Source organism: Phacochoerus africanus, chromosome 7 (assembly GCF_016906955.1).
Source record: "Phacochoerus africanus isolate WHEZ1 chromosome 7, ROS_Pafr_v1, whole genome shotgun sequence".
Lineage (NCBI taxonomy): Eukaryota > Metazoa > Chordata > Mammalia > Artiodactyla > Suidae > Phacochoerus > Phacochoerus africanus.
In genome coordinates, this window is record NC_062550.1 from 8,760,113 (window position 1) to 8,768,708 (window position 8,596).

The 8,596-nt window shown below is 59.2% G+C and overlaps 1 protein-coding gene across 1 annotated transcript in view; it reads right to left on the reverse strand.

The window, feature by feature from the left end:
- Positions 1-7,542, reverse strand: part of MGAT3 (beta-1,4-mannosyl-glycoprotein 4-beta-N-acetylglucosaminyltransferase) — a 29,149-nt gene extending 21,607 nt beyond the window's left edge. Inside the window, exon 1 of the mRNA XM_047786207.1 lies at positions 7,380-7,542. The gene's annotated coding sequence lies outside the window, so the exon portion shown is untranslated. The remainder of the gene's footprint in view (positions 1-7,379) is intronic.
- Positions 7,543-8,596: the final 1,054 nt, after the last annotated feature.

The following is an 8,596-nucleotide window of genomic DNA, read 5'->3' on the forward strand; positions in this document are numbered from 1 at the left end:
AGAAGCCACATCGGGAGGCCCCTTGGTCCTTCCCACAATTCCCTCCTGTCCCACCCAGACACAGGGGACGGCAGAGCAAGCCCCATTGCTGGCCCTGGTGACCTCCCCCCCAGTCCCCCATCCCACCCTCCCTATGCCCTCCCCCGGCATCCCGCCAGGCCCTCCACAGACCTGCCTTGCGCAAGGTTCTCGTCCCAGGGGGACGGACAGACAGACATCCCTGGGAAGAGGATCAGTCTCACAGGGGGGTAGAGGGGAGGTGTGGCTTCCTGGAGGAGGCTTAAATGATGAGTCAGGAGGGGAGGGAAGGGGTGGACAGAAGGAAGGGCAGCACCAGAAACCGCCTGAGGAGAAAGCCGGCACCTGGATTTCTAGTCTGGGTCGGGGAGCTGGGGCATCGCCCCTGAGATGTTTGAAATGAAATCCCACAACTGTAAGAAATAACTGTTGGTTGTTTAAGCCACCCCTCTCCCCCAAAAGAAATGCAATGAAATCAGGCACCGCCCTCCCACCCGGGCCATAGATGGAGCAGCGACCAGGAACATTCGCAGTGCTGGGCGATGGTCGGAAAGGCAGCTTCTCAAGCCTCCTCCTAAATCAGCCCATTTGCCTTGTTTCCGGAAGGGACCCTCACCTTCCGTCTCAAAATTTCCATTCAACAAATACTTGAGAAATATTTCTCAAGGCCCCCCCCCCCCCCACCGAATGCCTGTGTGCCCAGCCCAAGAGCCAGTCTCCCCCAATTAATGGGCAGTTCTCCCAGGCTCCCCTTCCCCGGCCACCACCATTCACCCAGACCGTGTGCCGGGCCCCCAGTGACAAGGGAGGACAGCCACGACGGATCTGCCCAGAATACTAGGCAAGCTCAGGGGGTCCACAACCAGCCCAGGACCTGTTTCCCAGGGGAGGCAGCAGCAGCAGGTGCCCGGATACAAGCAGTTGGGGGTGGGGGGAAGCAATGGTGTGTGCAGAGCTGGGGGAGGGGGAGAAGGGGAGGGAAGCTGGGAGCAGAGGACGAGAGCAAAGGAGGGGGCCGATGGAGTTCTCACTGTGATGCAACAGGATAGGCAGCATCTCTGCCGTGCTGAGACACAGGTTTGATCCCCGGCCCCGCACAGTGGGTTAAGGTTAAGGATCCAATGTTGCCACAGCTGCTCGGATCTGATCCCCGGCCCGGGAATTCCATATGATGCAAGGTGGTGAAAAAAAGTGGGGGAAAAAAAAGGGGAAGGAGCTGAGTCACAGGGAACTGCGTCCCAGAGGGCAAGGGGTCAGGGAATTCATGGGGCCGGGAGTGGTTCTCGGAGTCCACGGGCCTCTGAATCCCCAGGACAGCCTTTCCTTTTCCTATTCTTTTTTTTGGGGGGGGGCCCACGTCATTGGCATGCAATTTCCAGGCCAGGGATCGAAATGGGTTCCATGCCAGAACCCATGTGGCCAGGGGTTCCATGCCACATCAGCGACCCGAGCCACAGCAGCAGCAACGCCAGATCCTTAACCCACGAGGCCACCAAGAACTCCAGCATTTTCAAAACTGGGTTTCCAGCCCTTGCTCTCAGCGCAGTGGGGTGGGGCCTATTGGCCCAGGTGAGGCTGAGCGGGCCTTCCTGGGTCAGGGTCCCAGGCCTGTGGGAAGGAAGTGGCACCAGAGCCCTGAGGAGGTCAGCCTGGAGGTCAGGACATGGGTGAGGTAGCTGTCTCGGGCGTCCAGGCCTCCAAGATCCATCATCTCTGGGTGACCGAGGGGCCCTAGACAGGCAGCCCCATCAAGCTTTGGGGTCCTCCTGGCTGGATATAACCCCGGTCCTGCCACTTCCAGCCCTGGGCCCCAGGCCCCCTCAAACTACCCAATGGGATAATAATAGTACCCACCTCGAGGGAAGGTAGGAGGCGTCTCTGAGACAATGCAGACAAAGTGCTTGGCCCAGCGCCCAGCAATAGTAAGTGCTCCATAAACAGCTGCAGATTATGACTCAGAGGTCAAGGTTGGGGAAAAGAGCCTGGAAAGCCCTCCATCATGGGTCTCTGTCAACCAGAATCTGAGGCTGCCCCTGGCCACTCTTCCTCACACTGACCCTGTCTGGCCGGCTCCTTCTGGGAAGTTCCTGGCCTGCCTAGAGAGGGCACCCACAGGGCAGGCCCTCAGGAGGCCCCGTGTCAGAGCACAGACCCCTGCTTTCTGCCCTGGCCTTCAGCCTGTATCCCACCCCATTCCCAGGGGTCCCACTTTAGTGGGAACCAAAGTCTTTTGCCAAATAAGCTTCAAATTCATAAAACAACAGCGTATTTAGGTATGTGAACGATTCCTATTGTTCCAGTTTTACTTTTACAGAAAAGATGAAAATAAGGGAGCCAACAGGGGAATTTCGGTAGTGCAAGGACAAGCAGTTTCGGGTCCTGCTACCTTCCTGGATCCTGGGCCCTCTTGTCTGCCCATTCTAGACCGCAGAAGGGTGGTCCACTACCCTTCTGCTGCCAGACCTGCTCCCAGCCCTTGGAAAGTTCCCACCCTCTCTTGAAGCCTCACTTTCCCCTTCCGGGAGATGGGGACACGCAAGGTCCCTGTGACCACCCTGCTGCAGGTGAGGCTGCCCTCAGGAGGGCCAGTCTCCCCCATCAGGGATGCAGAAGGGGAGGAATGGGTGGAAGAGCAGGGCCGTCCCCCTAGGCTGAGAAGCACTCGCTCCCTCAAGCTCCTGCAGGGCTGTGGAGCTCACCATCTACCAGGAACACAAAACAAACACGCTAAAGAAACGAGTGTGGCACTCTGTGGGCCTGCAACAGGGAGACCACGACGCACATGCTCGAGCTGAGATGCAGGGGATGGGTTGGCGCTAAAAAGACACCGTGCCTTGACTTTCCCACTTGCGAAGGGGCTTACACGGCACCTCTGCACAGGGTACTGTAGACACACAATAAATGTTAGCTACTAATATATATATATATATATATATATATTATTTTTTTTGTCTTTTGCCTTTTCTAGGGCCGCTCCCTTGGCATATGGAGGTTCCCAGGCTAGGGGCTGAATCGGAGCTGCAGCCGCCGGCCTACGCCAGAGCCACAGCAACTCAGGATCCAAGCCGCGTCTTCAACCTACACCACAGCTCATGGCAACCGCCGGATCTTTAACCCACTGAGCGAGGCCAGGGATCGAACCCGCAACCTCATGGTTCCTAGCTGGATTCACTAACCACTGCGCCACGATGGGAACTCCTAGCTACTAATATTTTTATGGGCAGGCAGTATGCACCCGTGAGGGACTGGAAGGCCAGGAGGACAGCAGAAGGAGGAGAGAAGTCTGTGTAATTGGGGGTGGAGGGTTGGCTGGCATCATGGAGGAGGCAGCACATTAAAAGGCTTTTGATGAGTGACAGAATTTCGGGGGATAGGGGAGGAACAGACAATCAGGCAAAGAGAACTGTGTAAGCAAAAGAACAGAGTCTGAAGTTTGGGGCCTGTTTGGATCACATCTCAGCACTCTGTCAGACTAAAGCTTGGGGTCCAGCTTAGCCATTCTGTGCTAAGGCCAGGCCAAGGTCAAGGGGAGTCCATAGGATGGAGTTCCTGTCATGGCGCAGCAGTAAAGAACCCGACTAGTATCCATGAGGATGCGGGGTTCATTCCCTGGCCTCGCTCAGTGGGTTAAGGATCTGGCGTTGCTATGAGCTGTGGTGTAGGTTGCAGATGTGGTTCGGATCTGGCATGGATGTGGCTGTGGCTGTGGCTGTGGCTGTGGCCGGCAGCTGCAGCTCCTACTGACTCCTGGCCTGGGAACCTCCATAGACCGCAGGTGGGGCCCTAAAAAAAAGCAAAAAAAAAAAAAAGGGAGTGGGGAGCCCAGAGGAGCAGAGGCTGGAGAGGAGTGAGGCAGGGCGGTCCCCTCTGCCCTCCCTCCCTGTGGGTGCTTCCTCAGGGTGCTCTCTCGCCCCACCCTCAGCCTGGTCAGTGCCGCCCCCTGCAAGCCCTCCTCAGCTATAGCATCATGAGGCAGCTCGCCACGTCTATCTGACCAAGAGCACCTGGGGCCTTTCCTCCTTGTTCTATTGTCATTTATTGAGCACCTACTGAATGCCTGGGTGCTATACCAACTCCCACTGTGAGATGATTAAGCTGTCCGTAGCTCGATATCAGCCTTGCTGGGAAAATTTCCATGACAGAAACTGGCCACCACTACTCATCAGAGAGCCAGCTACCAGCACACCACGGCCCCTGCCCAAGCCATGGGTCCAGAAAGGCAGGCCCCTGCCCATGGGGACTAAAGCTATATAAAGCTTGCTAAATCCATAAGCTGTATATAGCTTTAGTTGAGAACACAACAAAACAGTGATAACAGGACACTACTTCAAAGTCTGGGCCCTTCCAAGTTTCCAAATACAGGAGCTCTGAAAGTTGTTATATCAATTGGAAAAATAAGACAAAATTACTAATGGAGCTGTGACAGTTCAAAAAACAAAACTGTATATAACTGAAAGATTTTTCCTGGGACTAGTTAACTGCTTTTACAAAAAAAAAAAAAAATACAGCGGAATAGAATGAAATTTCAGTGTGCCAAGTCAGCTTGTTGCACATGGATATAAAACCCAGAGTGTCCTGGCAAACGACAAGCTTTCATTTTGTGTCTCATCCTAGGGCTCAGGTCCTGGTTCAGTGCGGCAGAGACTCGCAGACAGATGGGAGGTCCACAGGGAAGTGCACAGCATGGGGCAGGCCAGGCAGTCTCCGAGGGGGCAGCGTAAATGGGGAAGAGTCACTGGAAAGTGAACCAGGCAGTTCAAATAGCAATAGTTTGCATCATCCCTGTTTTATTTTACTTATTTATTTATTCAGCTTTCTCGGGACACACCTGTGGCACATGGAGATTCCCAGGCTAGAGGTCCAATCGAAGCTATAGCTGCTGGCCTACGCCACAGCCACAGCAACGCAGGATCCAAGCTGGTCTGCGACCTACACAGCTCATGGCAATGCCAGATCCTTAACCCACCGAGCAAGGCCAGGGATCAAACCCACACCCTCATGGTTCCTAGTCGGATTCGTTTCTGCTGTGCCATGACGGGAACTCCCATCATCCCCATTTTAGAGACAAAGAAACTGAGGCAGAGAGAGGCTGAGTCACCAGTCCACTGTCACACAGTAAGAAGTGTCAGGACTGGCATCTGAACCTGGGCCACCGGCACAGTTACTGTGACTCTGCCCCTACCCCAAGTAGCCAGCACAGGTTAGGTAGACCATGGGTGCCCAGGGTTGCCAACTAGATTCTAACCTCCGGAGAGCAAAGCCTGTGTCCTCTCCACCTGGCTGCTGGGCACAGTGCCCCTCACAGGAGTACATCATGTTTGTTGGCCTGACTATCTGAAGAAACTTCTGGAAGGGAGCCCTGGTCCCCATGTGGTAGACTAGAGCTGACCGGGAGTGGGTGCACCATGCAGTATGGGGAACAAAGGGACCTTGGCTTAGGGGAGCAGAGTCCCCTGACAGCCATGGCGGTAGATGCCCACGAGGGCAACAGGAAGCTGTCTGTGCAGAACCCCCCCCCCCGTCACTCCTCATCCCTACTCTCGTCTCCTTCTAGAAGGACGACAATAACACACAGTTCCCCCAGGCCTCGGCTACCTCCTGGCCACATCCAGCCCTCACGTGACCTCACTGCCACCCATGAAGGGGACATGGCCCGCCAGCTGGAATCCATGTCCCTGTTTTACAGGTAAAAACACCAACGCAGCAGCCGGCCTCCCAAGTGCTTCTCGGGTGCCGGGTACCTGAATGCAGCATCTCCTGCCTTCCTCGTCGCAACCCTGTGGCAGATTCTCCCCATTTAACAGATGTGGAAACTGAGGTTCAGAAAGCTGACCAGCCTGAGGTGTTCCAACCATCACAGTAAATGGCATCACCAATGTGGGTCCTACAACCCTGACCACATCCGGGGCACCACGCAGACCCTCAGGAGGTGCACAGTGGAGCCAGGGGCGCCATACCAGCCCTGTCAGCTCTTGGCCCACTATCTTCCTGCCAGCTCCCTGGTGTGGCCTACCATCTCGCCTCCACCTGGCCCCCTTCCCTCCAGCCTTGGCTCCCCTCTTCCTCTGGCTTCGCATTCTGGCCCTGGCAGTGCCTGACCAAGCCCACCTCCAACTCTCAGCACGCACCCTGCACTCACATCTCTGATGCCCGCCCTTCGCCCAGAATGCCCTTCCCACTTTTCTCTACCAAGCAAACCCTTTCAGTTTCCTTTTATGTCTTCAAGCAACTTCTCGTTCCCTCTTGGGCTGACAGCCTCTTTTCCAAACTTTCCTAGGCCCCTGTGCCTACCTCTTGAGAGCTCAGAAGCATTGATGGCCCCACCGAACTGCCAGCTCCTCCAGGTGGGGGGTTGGGGAGGCCCTCGTCTTGCTCGTCCTTCCATCCCCAGGCTTGGCCCATTGCCTGGATTTTTAGTAAATGCCCGGGACAGTGCCCACAACTCCTCCACCAAGGCAGATCTGGACTGGTGCCCCTGGAGGGAAGAGGAGTGCTCTAGGGATGGGGAGAGCAGCAGTGCTGGGAAACCATGGACCCATGTTCCTGGGGTAAGGCCCACTCTGGCTTCTAGGAAGGCTGGCAAAGCTGTAAGAGTCACCGCACCTCAGGTCCCACTAGCTGTTTCTTTGGCACCCCAACTTAGGCATCCCCCCACAATACAACCCAGGTGCCACTCCCCTCACCACTCCTGGTTCCAGAACTCACTGTTTGCAGGTATTTATGCTGCCGCCCCCCTTCCCCCTCCCCCCCCAGCCAGGCTCCTTCCCCCACCCTGGGTAATACAGTGGAAAAAGTGGGCCCTCCCCCGCCAGAAAGGGTTGGGGTTCTTTCCCCACTCCCCTCTGCCTGGTCCCGGCCTCCACGCCCGCCCAGCACCCTGACTGCGCCTGGGCCTCCGCAGCCACCTCCGCCACCGCAGCCCGGGGTCGGATGAGGCCTCCCACCCCCAGCCCCGCGCCGCGCGGGAGGTTTGTCAGGGGGCGCAGCGCACAAAGCCTGGCTCGAGCCTCGCGCCTCCGGGTCGCCCCCCGCCCAGGCCGGGGACTGGGGGTCGGGGGATGAGGCTTTGCCCTCCAGGGCCAAGGAAAGCTCCGCAGAGCGGCCGGGTTGGGGGAGGGGACGCCAGCGCTGAGCAGCCGCCCCAGCATCCGCTCCCCACTTCGGCCCCCCACCTCGACCCCCCACCCTAGTGCTCCTGCCCTCGCCCCCAAAGGTCACGCTCAGGGAGGGGGGCTGTGGGAGCCGTGACTAGGGGCGGCCGTGAGCGCGGGGGAGGAGGCGCGGAGATGGAGGCGGAGGGCCGGGAGTGCGGTGATGGAGGGGCTGCGGCGCGGGGCCCCAATTCGCCAGGGTCAACTCACCCATCGCCCGCCAGGTCTCAGCAGCGGCGGCAGCAGCGGCGGCGGCGGCTCCGCGGCCCCCGGGGCCCCCGGCGGGGAGATGCTGGCTTCCGCCGCAGCCTCTCGCCCCATCCCGGGCTCCGGCGGCAGCGGCTGCGGCGGGCGCCCGGCATCGCAGGCGGTGCGGCCCCGGCCCGGCCCCGATCCCCGCCCCCCCGCCCCCCCTCCACCCCGTCCCGCGGGCCAGGCGCGGCCGCCTGCCTGCACCCCGGGGCCGCGGCGGGGGCCGGGCGAGCGGACCAGCGCGAGGGAGGGCCCCACGGGAGGCGCGCGGGGGGTGCGGAGGCGAGGCCCGAGAGCCGCGCGCAGAGGTGCCAGCTCCCGCCAGGCTCGGGCGGCTCCGGCCCCCGCCCCGCCCCCACCGGCGCCCCCTCCCCTCCGCCTCCAGCCGGGCTCCGCTCGTCTCGCCGGGCCGGGGGCGCCTCTGACCGTAGTCTCAGTCGCCGCTGTTCCGCGCCTCCCGCGTGTGTGATCAAATTGTGTCTGTGTGTGTGTGTGTGTGTGTGTGTGTGTGTGTGCGTGCGCGCGCGCGCGCGCGCCCCTGCCTGTGACCGTGCGTGCGCCAGCCCACGGCCGGGTGCGTCCTGTGCGGTTGTGTGTGTGCGATGGGAGGCGGGTCGGGTCAGAGAGTGTGTTTGTCTGGCATGTGCGTGGGTCCCCGTGTCCGGTTCCGTGTGCGCATGGATGTGTGTGCCTGCGTTTCGCAGTATGCCTGGGTCTGTGTGACCTGCAGCGTGTACCCGGGTCTTTTCCTGTGTGTTCATGGGCGTGGATCTCCCAGCGGCTGTGCCTGCATCTGTACCTGGACCGTGAGTGTGTGCACTCATCTGTGACCGTGTGCACAGAGTCTAATTTAGGCCCTGTTTTGTGTGCGTACCTGGCCCTGGGTGGCTGTGACGGTGTTTACGGCATTTGTGACCGTGTGCAGAGGCCTGGTCTTGTATTGTGATGCCAGCTTTGAGCCAGGCCTGTTAGCGCGTCTAGACGGGTCTATGTGTGTCTGGGTGAATGGCGGATGTACCTGTGGTCCTCTGACCCCCTCTATCATGCATACGACCAAAGCAATTCTGTGCGTGCGCCCTCTCTCCTAGGCCTGGCCCCCCGACTCCACGAGCCAACTCCCCTCCGCCCCCTGACCGGCTCCCGTGCCCTTGGAGAGCCCAGGGCCCTACCCACCT